The sequence below is a fragment of the Misgurnus anguillicaudatus genome, chromosome 21 (assembly GCF_027580225.2).
Source record: "Misgurnus anguillicaudatus chromosome 21, ASM2758022v2, whole genome shotgun sequence".
Taxonomy (NCBI): domain Eukaryota; kingdom Metazoa; phylum Chordata; class Actinopteri; order Cypriniformes; family Cobitidae; genus Misgurnus; species Misgurnus anguillicaudatus.
Window position 1 is genome coordinate 5721731 of NC_073357.2, and position 13561 is coordinate 5735291.

The following is a 13561-nucleotide window of genomic DNA, read 5'->3' on the forward strand; positions in this document are numbered from 1 at the left end:
CAAGCCAGTGCAACACACCGTCAGCATCTCCGCTGTGATAATCTGCGTTCAGGAAAAACAATGTGCTTTTCGATTTTCATCACACGTTTAATGAGGCACTATGTGCATTTTTCTGGGAAAAAATGCTGATATAAAAAGGAAAGCGATGGTTGTTAGAGTCTTCCCAAATCGTTTAGAGAATACCAAATGGCTACTTTCAACCTACATGCGTGCGTATCCAGCACCCTACATGGCATTTTAAAGTAGGCTATCTCATCCATGAGAGCAATTTCAACTAGAGAGATTTATTTTAGATGTCTGCAAATATTAATGCATCATTCGTGGATATCAAGACCCTGTGAAATTAAATGTGGCCACATCAGAGCATTCCTGAATTTTGATTTTTTTTTTTTTTTTTTGGAAAGCAACCACATTTTTTTATTAAGAAAGACTTGTGTCTCAAAGATAACAGCTTTGTTCCATTAACTGGGCAAACAGTACTTTTCCCTAAGGATAGATAAAAACCTTGCCAAAAAGAGCAATACCCATTTGTATTTTAATGTATTTTTAATGATATTTATGTTTGACAAGCCTCTCTTAATAGCATTAAGAGAGAGGAAGATCTTGAGTTATGTTCATTAAAAATCATTGGAATTGGAATTATACAGACATGTCAGCTTCAATCCGAATTCATTTTTGAAATACACCAGAATGTCAGATTGAATTTTAAATTCCAATTTGAATCCCAAAGGGATGCCAGTTTAATAAGTTAACAAGACTCGAACAATGGGAAGAGCGACCTCTATGGATTAAAAGCGATCACTGTCACAAATACTCAGTGCTGTGAGCATAAATGTAAGGATGGATGTTTTTTGCCCTCACGTGGCTCATCATTACCCTGCTATCATGAACTCTGAAAATCTGAACTTTGATTTCTCATTATGTGACCCTTTTAATCTCATATAACTCAAACCTTATTTATGTAAATCCAGAGATGCATAATTGTTGGCACTGTAGTTATGCAGCCATGTAATTTGGTTATATTAGGCTATTTTTAATCTCCTGAAGTATTAAAGATGTTTAAAATGTACTTTATTTAAAAAGTAAAGATGTTCCATACATACAGTAAATCTGATATATTGCTTTATATAGACGGTTTTATCTGACGCATGTGCGTTGTCACGGTTACGCATCTGGGAGGAACTTAACTTCCGGTCTCTGTTTGTTTAATGTTATGACTAAACTGAACTCTGAAACAAATACCTCATCGAAAATAACAAATGTTTTGGTTTCCTAAAGAAAAGGGGAGACGCATTGATCACCGCTATTTGAAGGGAGGTTTGGCTGCCGATCTATAGTTAAGGTTGCATACATTATATAGTACACATTTTACACAGTAAGTGTAGTTTTTGATACAATATACTTGTTTATTTTGCTTGTTATCATAAATAAACCACTCTAAAAGGATTACCGGATGCTGAGTTTACCGGAAGTTACGTTTCATCCATGACAGTCGTTGTTTATAGTTCTACTGCTGAAACCATATTTTGAAATTTTCCTCAAGTATTACGTTTAAGAGGAGTCAAAGATGTTCATACTCTTACAGTAAATCTCATATATTTTGCTTTATATGAGCTTTTGTGTTTTACATATATATCAGATTTCTCTGTGTTTGATGACGTTTCAAACCTGTAGACAAAGCTACCTGCAAGTATAGATTATGGCATAATAATAGAATAGAATTACGCGTGACGTGATACGTAATAAATTACAAGCAACGTGTTTATTGTATTCACTAAGGTCTTTTCACGTGTCTGTATAATCACTTTTATGATGTATGGCTTCACTGGGAACGGCAGGTACTGTACACTGACAACCACACCTAGTGACCAATCATCGCCCAGCGAGCGTGTTTTCAGAATTAGCCGACCAATCGGGTGCCAGAGAGAGAGAGAGCTCGTGTGTAAACAGTTGAAAGCAGGAGACGGGAGCTTTGTATAAATACCAGTGTGGCGCGCGCGCTGTCATCTGAACTTGTGGTGTAGCCTAGAGACCGGCGTTCATCAGCTGCGCACTTTATCCAGGCGGAGGTGACAACTACATGCTACAGGTTGAATCTTTATCTTTGTGGATTTTGAGCAACGATGTCACTGCTTGCTTTACTTTAAACGATACATGCCAAGTGCGCTTTGATTTGTTCGCGCATTTCTTGTTTTACCTGCCTGGTGCGCATTTTGGTCATTGCATCTCCTCCGTTACCCGCTCTTGCACTTTATCCGCTATGCTTGTTTTCGCAATGGCAGCAAATTATTGGAGAATTCCTGCCGGGGGAAGACACCTCACACATAGGTTTACTGTAAACGCGCACTGAATGAATGGACAAACTCAACCGAAACCACCGTTTCCAAATGCAGAAAAAGCAGGTCGAGTGAGCCATTGTTCGACGAGTGTTTGTGGCGACATGTTTCACCTGTGCAAGTTCAGGCATAAAGGGAATTAACAGAGCGCGTGCATTGCAGGCGCGAGTACGCGTGTCGCGCGATGGTCCATGTGGAGCCGGAGGGCGCGCGGCATCTTAAACACCGGCTCGCATCAGATGCTCGAGATGATCTGATCTCACTGTTTACTGTTGTTTAAAGAACGAAACTTTAAAATTCACATTTCAATGCTCAATAACAACGTGCTATATGGTGTATTTAACTGTTTTACAGTATAGATATTAATTGTAAGATTTAGTGCTAGATAGCATAATGTGCAATAATGTAGTATACAGTATTTAGTATAGTATGGTGTAGTGTTGTGAGCGAGAGAGTATAATGGGTAGTATGCTAGTGTAGTATACATTTAGGTTTCAATTACAGATCATTTAGATTATCTTCAAGCACCTGGAAATAAGGACCCTCAGAAGTTTCAACACATTTCATCATCATCTCTTCACTATCAAGGTATGTAACTGTTTTATTATTCCCTACTTTGCATCTTAAAGATACACAAGTCAGTGTCATTTGAAGCTGGAATGGGTTCATGCATTGAAAACCAGCATGATGATGGTCCCTTTATTGTGTCAATGTTGTAATAATCGCATCCTCAAAAGCCATCAGGTTGTTTGCAATGCAACGCTAAGGCTATCCAAGTGTTAGAAGCATCAACAGAAATGAGTGCCATGCTGCAAGTACTGAAAAACAGATTAGTCCTGGCATGCATCTGCTCCTCTTTATAGATGAGATGCTGCCAAAGCCAAAAGTTCATCTTTGTGTCCAAACAATGCCCACTGGCAACAAGTAGTTTTTTTGGTGCCTCTGTGAAATTACAGCCCCTCATATGTGGTGCCCAGCAAGCGGGCACTTTTATTTTCAAGCCCCATTCATCAACCACTAAATGGTGTGTGAAATTGTAAAAGGCAGTGATTTCTCTCCCGAGCCTCGCTGGTAGTGTGGGTGGGTGTTTATGAGTCCTCATTTTATTTGACTCCCGAAACCGATATTTTAATACCTTGTTGCATGTGAAGCTTGAACTGTCTTTCTTCCTGGCATGCATTTTTGAATGCGATCCAGCGTTGGCGCTCCCCAAGACTTGTATATTTTATAGCGAGCTCCCAGCTAGTCGTAACTTGTGTTTTGTAGGAGATCGAGGAATGGGAAATACATGTTCATGTGTTGGTTATTTTAAGCTGTTCATTAAACACCTCTGAGATGCAATCACTGGCTTCGGGCTGACCTAGTTGAGGACAGGTGGAGGCTGACAGATGTCCTGTTGCTGTGTGTGTGTGCTTATGTAGTTTCTAGGTGTTCACCTGATGCAATGGCTGTTTGAAAAAGCTAGACTGTATAATTAAGATGCCTAAGATGCCTCTTTGTGTACTTCTTACTCCCTTTGTGCAAGAAAGCAATGCAGCAACCTTGTGAAAAATATACATTCAAGATGAAATTCAATCCTTATCGAAGGTGCCATTAAAACTGTTGCATATATACAATAAAAATGTTATCCAATATCTGTATTTCCTGAAACACGTACTGTACACTGTAAAAAATGATTATGTGCCTGAGTAGATTTAATGAAATAAAAAGAGTTAATGTATGAAGAAAATGTAATTCTTGTTTTTAACCCAAATTTGAGTTAAAAAATCACATAAAAATGTGAGTCATTTGAGTAATTCTAAATGAACACATTATTGACTAATTTCAACTTTATTGTATTATGTATAATCCACTTAAATTTGTAAAAAGGAAATAGTATAGAGACAGAGCGCAGCGCGTCATAACCCGAAAACCACGCCCACCGGGGGGGAAGCAATCCAACCGTCTCCATTGACTTTGTATTGCGAGAAGCCGCCTCCTTGTCATTTCTGGCTTATAACAAAAAACTGAATAATGCCTAAAAGCTGCTGTGTGACAACATGCACAGCCAACAAGCCAAAGAACCCAGAAACAAGTCCCCATAAGCTGTCGAGCCGCAAAACCCAGCCCCCAAGGAGAACAAAGTGGACCGCCGACTACGCCTCCCCCTACTGGACGCAGTTTTACTAATAGTAGTACTTTGAAAAGTTGCCTGTATCTGTTTCTGTGTCTTTAAACGCTCGTTTTTTTAAAGTCGACAGCTTATAAAAACGTATTTGTTTTTTTGCTTGTTAGATGTACATCTTGTCACACAGCAGCTTTTAGTTATTAATCTGTTTTTAAGTTTAATCTGTAAATAAGTTTTTATAAGCTGTCGACCCCAAAAAACGAGCGTTCAAAGACACAAAAATGGATACAGGCAACTTTTCATTGTACTTCTATTAGTAGAACTGCGTCCACTAGGGGGAAATGTAGTCGGCGATCCACTTTATTCTCCTTAAAGACTGGGTTTTACGGCTCGACAGCTTATAAAAACTTATTTCTGGGTTCTTTGGCTTGTTAGCTGTACATATTGTCACACAGCAGCTTTTAGGCATTATTCAGTTTTTTGTTATAAGCCAGAAATGACAAGGAGGCGGCCTCCCGCAACACAAAGTCAATGGAGACGGCCGGACCGATTTCCCCCCCGGTGGGCGTGGCCCCCAAATTTGCATAACGGCGCTCTGTCTCTATTGAAACTACATTAATCATTTTGGTAGACATAACTAAGGTGGCGTGCACACCAAAGCTTTTAAACGCGGCTTTTTTCAGCTGACTTTCTTCAGCTGAGCACATTGGCTGCTGTAATACTTCTGCTGTGATATTTGTCCTGCCCCTCCTCCACTGTGATTGGACGGCCGTGTGAGAACTGACATTGATGAGCTGAGCTCAAAGTTGAATATTTTTCAACTCTTGGCGTTCAGCGCTAAGTGCGGAAAAAACGCAGACCGTTGGCTTTCAGCGCAGAGAAAAAGCCAAAACGCAGCGCTTCCATTGGGCACAATTGAAAACATTGAAGCTTTGGTGTGCATGCCCCTTAACTACTGTAGGCAGTGGACTTGTAGTTCCTTTAGGGGGCGTGCACACCAAAGCTTTTACGTCCGCGGCCGGCGAATGTTTTCAGTTGTTTCCAATGGAAGCTCAGTGTTTATCAAAAAAGCCAGCAAATAGTGGCAATATAGCTCCACTCCACCCATCAATGTCAGTTCTCACACGGTCGTCCAATCACAGTGGAGGAGGGGCGGGACATTACCACAGCAACCAACCGGCTCACAGCTGAAGTATTAGAGCTACCAAAAAGCTCAGCTGAAGACAGCTGGCACTCAGCTGAAATACAGCTGGCATTCGGTGTCCTCCAGGCGTTTTCAGCCGCGTTTAAAAGTTTTGGTGTGCACGCCCCCTTAGTTTAAGGTGTACTTAATACTAATGCCTTAAACAAAAAGAAAGACTCGTTAGTGTTTATGTTCATTTATCTTTCAGATTCAGAAGGGTTCTTCTTTTTTTCTTGGAGTTTTGTAGTTATCATGCCAATGACGAGTATTTCCAGCTTATACTGCTATTATCCACCAGGTGGCACAGCTTCTAAAACCCGGAAGGGCAAACAGCTGTATGTCCGTGTAAGTTTTGAGGATCGCTCTGAATCTGATCTCCATCAAAAGTCCACAAAAATTTAATTATCTCAGCTTTTTGCTCAAAATTTTTTGATATTTGAGAGGTGATAAAAAGAGAACTAATGAAGGTAGGATGAAACTTTGTTTGTTTATATATTTTCTGGGAGGCATTAAACTTTTGTAAAAATCATGAAAAATACTGGCACTGGGAACTTAAAAAAAAAAAAAGCTGGCAGGGGAAAGAGTTAAATATGAAAAATATCCAAACTTTTTGGTCATTTTTGGGCGCGATGCTAATAATCAATTCAGATTTAATGGATTATGCTAAGCTATGCTAAAAGTGGTACCGCCAGACCTGGAGATCGGCTATATGGATTCCAAAACTGTAAAAATAAAATGTTTAACTTTGGAAAATGAACCTTATCAGTAGAATACCGTACAGCTGGGAAGGGCTCTTAGCCAATCAGATTCAAGAACCAGAATGAACTGTTGTACACTAGTTGGTAATGAACTGTAAAGCATCTGCCAAATGCATACATTTCAGATGTTCCTATAGCTTTAAGCACAAAAGTTATTTACAATTAACATTTATGCATTTGGCAGACACTTTGATCCAAAGTGACATTCAAGCTATACATTTGATCAGTATGTGTGTTCCCCGAAGATCGAAATGCTCTATCAACTGATTTACAGGAACATGGTTTGTTCCCAGCTCACAACAGACATATCGATAAGCTCTATACCTCCAATGCACTGTAGAAACGTGTCTGCCAATTGTGTGAATGTAATGAATCGCTGGCTTAGCAACATGCCAATATCAGACTCCATTGAAATCAGTCATGAATCGAATCTGCCTATTTAGAGCGTTCGGTTACTTCTATTATGGTGAACAGTGTTTAAATAAGCTGATATTTAGCATAAAGTGACTATTCATTGTGACCATGGCAGTTTTAACCATAAAAGTTATCTAAATGACTCATGTGCTATATGTCAAATCTATTAAAGCCGTGTGATAGCATTGTGCAGATCGACGATATTCTCTGAAAATCTTTCGCTTAACCGTATCTCGCAACATTCTCATTCTGAATCTGCAACATGTGATGCATTTGTTCATTAAACTACATAAATATTTTTTTCTTCATGCATTACATGGAGAAATAACAGCGTACATATTGAGCACAACATGAGGATCAGTAAATAATGAAAGAATGTTAATTATTGGGTGAACTAAAGGGTAATAAATGGTCCCTAGCTGTCACTGGGGTGGTACCCTTTCATTAAGCACGCCCTTTGCATCTAAAGGTCATATTAGTACCTCAGAGGTATATACATACTGGTACCAAATATATTCACTCTAAAAAATGGGTTATTTTCAACCCAGCATTGGTTCCCAAAAAAGGACGAGCACAGCTGACCCAACAATGGGTTAAATACCTCCCAAAGAAAAGGGTTGTGTCCCATGCTGTGACAACTTGGGCGCATTTTTGACCATTTCTTCTGCCTTTACAAACGTAAAAAGAGGATGTCGTCACATTTAGTCTTGTATCAGCACAGTCTTCATCTCCTGTGTGAACGTGTGTGTGATTTTATTGTCGTGCGAGCTCGTGGCTTTGGCCCGCCGCAGTCAGGGGATTTGCGGTGTTCATCCGCATAATGTCAAGACACTTACCTCAGCTCATTTCCATGTAAATGAATAACTGTCCGGGTTGTGGAAAATTGACATAAATATTGAAAACCGTGAGAAGGTGGCAAGTGAATGTAGTGATTTAGATTTACAAGTGGTCCATCTCCGTTCATCAAGGAGTTGAAATCAATTAAACGTTTAAACAAAAATGATGTTTAAGCTTAATAGATGCCTTTATTTATGTTTAAAGGATAGTTCACTCAAAAATAAAAATTCTCATGTTGTTACAAACCTGGATAAATGTCTTTGATCTGATGAACAGGAAGGAGGATATTTTGAGGAAAGTTTGTAACCAAACCGCCCATGAGCCCCATTCACTTCCATAGTAGGAAAAAATAATACATTAAAAGTGAATGGGGTTCATAAATGATGTAACTGATTACAGTAAATTATGACTTTTTTGGGTGAACTATCCCTAATGCTGCGTTTACACCAGAGGCGTCAAGCGCGAGTGATTTCAATGTTAAGTCAATGTGAAGACGCGTTGACGTGCGGTGCGGTAGACGCAATTCCGCCTCATTTGCGTGTCTAGTTGGCGTGAATTGAGTGACTGGCGCGGTACGCGCAGTACACGCCAGGCGCGGAGCTATGGGCGGGCCTGGGTGGGCCTGGGCCCGCCCAGATTGACAGCTGGCCCGCCCAATCAGAAATGTAAAAAATACTACTCTGTATAGTTAGACATGTATACTACTTTATGTGGTGTAATTTATATATTGCATGTTATGTTAAAAACAGTAAAATTATAAGTAAGCCTGATAACTATTTAAAAACTATTAAAGCAGTTGAATGCAGGCGCGGAGCTATGGGCGGGCCTGGGTGGGCCTGGGCCCGCCCAGATTGACAGCTGGCCCGCCCAATCAGAAATGTAAAAAATACTACTCTGTATAGTTAGACATGTATACTACTTTATGTGGTGTAATTTATCTATTGCATGTTATGTTAAAAACAGTAAAATTATAAGTACGCCTGATAACTATTTAAAAACTATTAAAGCAGTTGAATGTTGCGTTATAATGAAATATTCCCAAGCAGCTTTCAGCCATGATCACTTTGAGAACTTTTTTTGAAAGCAAGTAGAAAACGTATTTTGAATAACAACACGTTATAAATATGTGCTGCGCGCTTTCCTCTCAATAACATAAACACACAACAAATATGACAGCGGGGTAAAAAATAGAAAGAAAACATCTGATCATAGTGATGTTGTTTGATATAGCGATATAGCAGCACTATAAGTCACGCCACGTTTATTGCTACACTTTATACAATATAGCCTATTGCTTTTAAGCAACAAATAGCCTATCATAACAACCTATAAGCCTACTGTGTAATTGAGACATTAATTTAAGAAATGCATTAAAGCAGAAAGACGTAGGCTGCGGAAATATAGTGGGTTCACTTCAATCCACACCACAGACGTTCTTGGTTTGCTTCTTATTTATTAAATCGAGGCAATTGTTTGATCAAACATTGATTAATATTAAGATACAATTTATACAAAACGAAATTCACTTTAAAGAAAGTCTTTCTACAAAACAAACCTCGCAAAATCGCTTGCCCGACGTCCATTACGGCTATGGCGAATTCCTGTCGGGCTAAAAAAATGATGCGCCTTGGCCGTCGGGCGGAGGAAAAAATATTGTAATGTGTTTGCATTTTCTCAGATTTAGTTAGGTAATTATGTTGTATGTAATTCGGCGTCATCTTGTTAGCCATTACTATCCTCACTAACAAGTGAAACTGTCAGGAAATAAAGTGAAAGCATTAAATCCATTATTCCTTTCGTTCACGTCTGATATGCACGCTCCTCGGCTCCGCTCTTCACGAGTAGGCTTGCTCTTGTGCTCATCAAAAAGTATATTAAATGTTTATTTATGTGTCATTTCGTTTAACCCCAAAGTCTAACATTATTCTAGCAATTCCCTTTTTCTTTCTTTATTTAGTAAGTTAACTTAAATATGTGAGAACGAAAATATATTTTTAGTGATTTGCATGAAGAGAATATGATGTTAGAAGCTTCATTTTAAGCATTTAGTAGCCGTATTTATTTAAACACTTTAATAGGTTATTTAAAAAAGTATAAGTTTTTTTTTGGGTTCATTTATATTTCCTGTCACTGTGTGCAGGTTCTTTTTTGTAGGCTATGAGAGCCCAATATTTTTTTTACCAAAAAGGCTTAATAAATGTCACGTTGCATTACAATTTAAAGTATCAATAATGTCAAAAATGTGACGTGCAGTTCGGGTGTGTGTGTATGCTGTTTAAATTAGTGTTCTGAAGTTTTGACGAATTTTATAGACTTTTATAGTTTCTTATTCAAAAGTGACACCCATAGATTCAGGCCCACCCGGACTTAATCCATGCCCACCCATATGTCACGTTCTGCATCCGCCACTGGTACACGCGAATGGTGTTTTTTGTGCATTTTGCGTTTGACGCGATTTTGCGGCTGACGCCGAGTTGAAAAATTTAAACTTTGGCGGATTTTCGTGCCATGTTAACCAATCAGGAGCCTGCTTGCTGCTGTGAAATAGAAACTGGTAACTCTCTTGATATATACACAATCAACATCAGCCATCCTGCAAACAGACAACCGCATAGCACTTGCCCCTCCCACAAGAAGCGGATTTTGCCTCTGACGCGTGTCAAATGCTTGGCTTTTCCGCACGTCTACTTCACTATAGACGCGTGAATGCATTCAAACTGTTCAAGCGACAAACTAGGTTTGACACCTCAAACGCGGTTGGTGTAAACGCAGCATTAAAGTTTGGGTGCATGATTTTTGAAAAACACGTCGTGCCGAGTACCAAAACACACTTGCCAATCAGCAGTAAGGGGCGTGTCTACTAACCAGCATCGTTGCCTGGGTTGCGTATGTGTGCGGCTATCAAAAGAAGGTCCAGAATCTATTGGGGTAGGGGCGTGTTTGTTTAGGAGATTTCAAGCTGAAATTGGAAGGTGTAGATTTGCTAGTTAGCCGATAGGAAATTTGAGAAATAAATGAGTTTTTTGCTTAAAGGGTATAAACAGTTGAGTTATTGGCCATATGTGCCTTACAAAGCATGCCACGGCATACACACAACAGCACGCTTACAAGATCGAAGTGAATTACCCTCATGAAACGTCTCACCTTGATCATAATCAAAGCTGGCAGCTTAAGGAACCCGTGGGTGTACGTTCATTACTTAAGACCAAAGAGCCCTCAGATTCATTTCAAGGTTATGAGTGTGCAGGTGGATGCTGACAGGACCATATCTCTCGATCTCCAAATAATCTCCTGGTCTACGAGCGAACAGCAGGTTTGTCAGGCCTGACACCTGTCAAAGCCGAAGTAATTCATTGGCGTCTTTTTGGACGTGGGGCGTCAGATGTTACCGATAAACTAGTTAAACGAAGTAAATTAAATGCGAAAGACAAAAACGCATTAGTCCTACAGTCATATTTTTACAGATTTATGCACCTTCTTGTCGAAAGAAGTCGTAAAGCCGGTTAAATTGAGTGGAATGTAAACTGGAGACACAAGAAAATAATTGGTGACTACGAATGAGTGTGCCAAACAGGAACAAACACCTGCTCCAGGCCCCTAATGTACTGTTGTTCTGAGAAAGACAGCGAAATGCCGCATGAACCTGTAATATTACAGACAGTAGTTTTCCCTCTGGGCATCTGTAGCAGAAGAATTGTGTTGCATGCTGGGTCGCAAACTCTTTCACATCACTTTCCCCTGGAAAATGGGCCCTTGAGGGGTACTCGCGCCCCAGGACGTGGCGTTTTTGAAAAGTGTGTCGGCCCTCTTATCGCCCACCATCTCCTGCGGATGGATGGGGTTGAAGCTCTGCCTTCTGCTGACAGGTAGAAATGAAGCTATATGTCTAAGGACATGCTGACCATCAACAAGTGTGAGTGATACGCCTGTCTATTGTCCTGATGTCTAAGCAGTGTGCTGTTGAGATTTCAGGAGCTTCGGTGGCTGGCTTACAAATAACAATGTTGGATAGATAGTGGAGAGAATTTAACAATAGGAGAGATGTCTTTTCTCATGTGCGTCGATTATTGATTCTAAGGGGGGTTTATTTTGATAAAAGCTTCTGATCTGTAATTCGGCTGCATCCTGATAAACAACAACAGCAGGGGTTTGTTCATTAGGAGTCGTATTGAGGCAGATGTTGTCAAATGGAAATCTGAATTGATTGTTGAGTTTTAAGCCAAACCGATGTTAAAACAGTTGCAGTGATGGCCACAAAACCATCATGGGATTTTCTGTTTTGAATTTGATTGAAAATAAACCAATCTATGCTTTCAAGGGGTTAAGGTCTTGCCGGTTATATAACCACACTATGCGAACAAAAAGCATTTCTGTCAATTAACAGCTATTCAAAAATAGGAGGGCTGCATGCATAACAATTAATCGCAGCAAATACATTCGACATCGGAGTTTGGTTTGCTTTGTTGGTGTAAACTTTTGTTTGCTTTTTCCTTTGTGGTAAGGTCTGTATAGACCGTTTCAGCATTAACAACATAAACAAGCGGCTGTCGCGATCCGCACGTAACTTCCGGTAAAGTCCGCTGAGAATAAATAACAACAAAGTTCTTTAAACGTAGTTTATTTATATAACAAGCAAAAAACAACAACACATAGATAACATTGGAAATGGAGATCAGTTTAGCAACTAGTCAGACCATTAAAAAAACGAAACCGGAAATAAGGTTCGGATCCAGACCTGTATCACGTGCGTCCGATGAAACCGTCTATAAACTTTGGTAAAGATCATAGTTGTTCTGAAGGCCTTCTGACCTACAGTAAGGAAAATAAGTATTTGTACACCCTGCTATTTTGCAAGTTCTCCCACTTAGAAATCATGTAGGGGTCTGAAATTATCATCGTAGGTGCATGTCCACTGTGAGAGACATAATCTAAATAAAAATCCAGAAATCACTATGATTTTTTATTTATTTATTTGTATGATACAGCTGCAAATAAGTATTTGAACACCTGAGAAATTGATGTTAATATTTGGTACAGTAGCCTTAATTTGAAATTACACAGGTCAATTGGCAATTGTTCTTGGTATGGTACTCATCATTCTTCTTCCTCGAAACACGTTTAGTGAAAATATGACCAAAAAGTTATATTTTGGTCTCATCTGACCACATGACTTTCGGGCCTGGACATGTGCTGGTTTAAGCAGGGTAACCTTCCGTGCCATGCATGATTTCAAACCATGACGTCTTAGTGTATTACCAACAGTAACCTTGGAAACGGTGGTCCCAGTTCTTTTCAAGTCATTGACCAGCTCCTCCTGTGCAGTTCTGGGCTTATTTCTCACCTTTCTTAGGATCATTGAGACCCCACGAGGTGAGATCTTGCATGGAGCCCCAGTCCGAGGGAGATTGACAGTCATGTTTAGCTTCTTCCATTTTCTAATGATTGCTACAACAGTGGAGCTTTTTTCAGCAAGCTACTTGTCAATTTCCCTGTTGCCCTTTCCAGTCTTGTGGAGGTGTACAATTTTGTCTTTAATGTCTTTGGACAGCTCTTCGGTCTTGGCCATGTTAGTAGTTGGATTTTTACTGATTGTATGGGGTGGACAGGTGTCTTTATGCAGCTAACGACCTCAAACAGGTGCATCTAATTTAGGATAATAAATGGAGTGGAGGTGGACATTTTAAAGGCAGACCAACAGGTCTTTGAGGGTCAGAATTCTAGCTGATAGACAGGTGTTCAAAAACTTATTTGCAGTTGTATCATACAAATAAGTGATGATGTATTATTTGCATTTTTGCCAACAGTTTAATGTAGCGGCTTGTGTCCAAATATATTGCTTATGGAGGGCATGTACCTAACATCTCTTGCAATGTATCCACAGCAGATGAATGCAAATCTGACATGGTGAAGGTGGCAGAATCAAATT

General features: G+C 39.7%; 1 protein-coding gene across 1 annotated transcript in view; it reads left to right on the forward strand.

Moving 5' to 3' along the window:
- The first annotated feature begins 1940 nt into the window (after positions 1-1940).
- The window catches only part of LOC129423486 (cell migration-inducing and hyaluronan-binding protein), a 193582-nt gene continuing 181961 nt past the window's right edge, over positions 1941-13561 (forward strand). The window contains exon 1 of the mRNA XM_055179820.2: positions 1941-2089. The gene's annotated coding sequence lies outside the window, so the exon portion shown is untranslated. The remainder of the gene's footprint in view (positions 2090-13561) is intronic.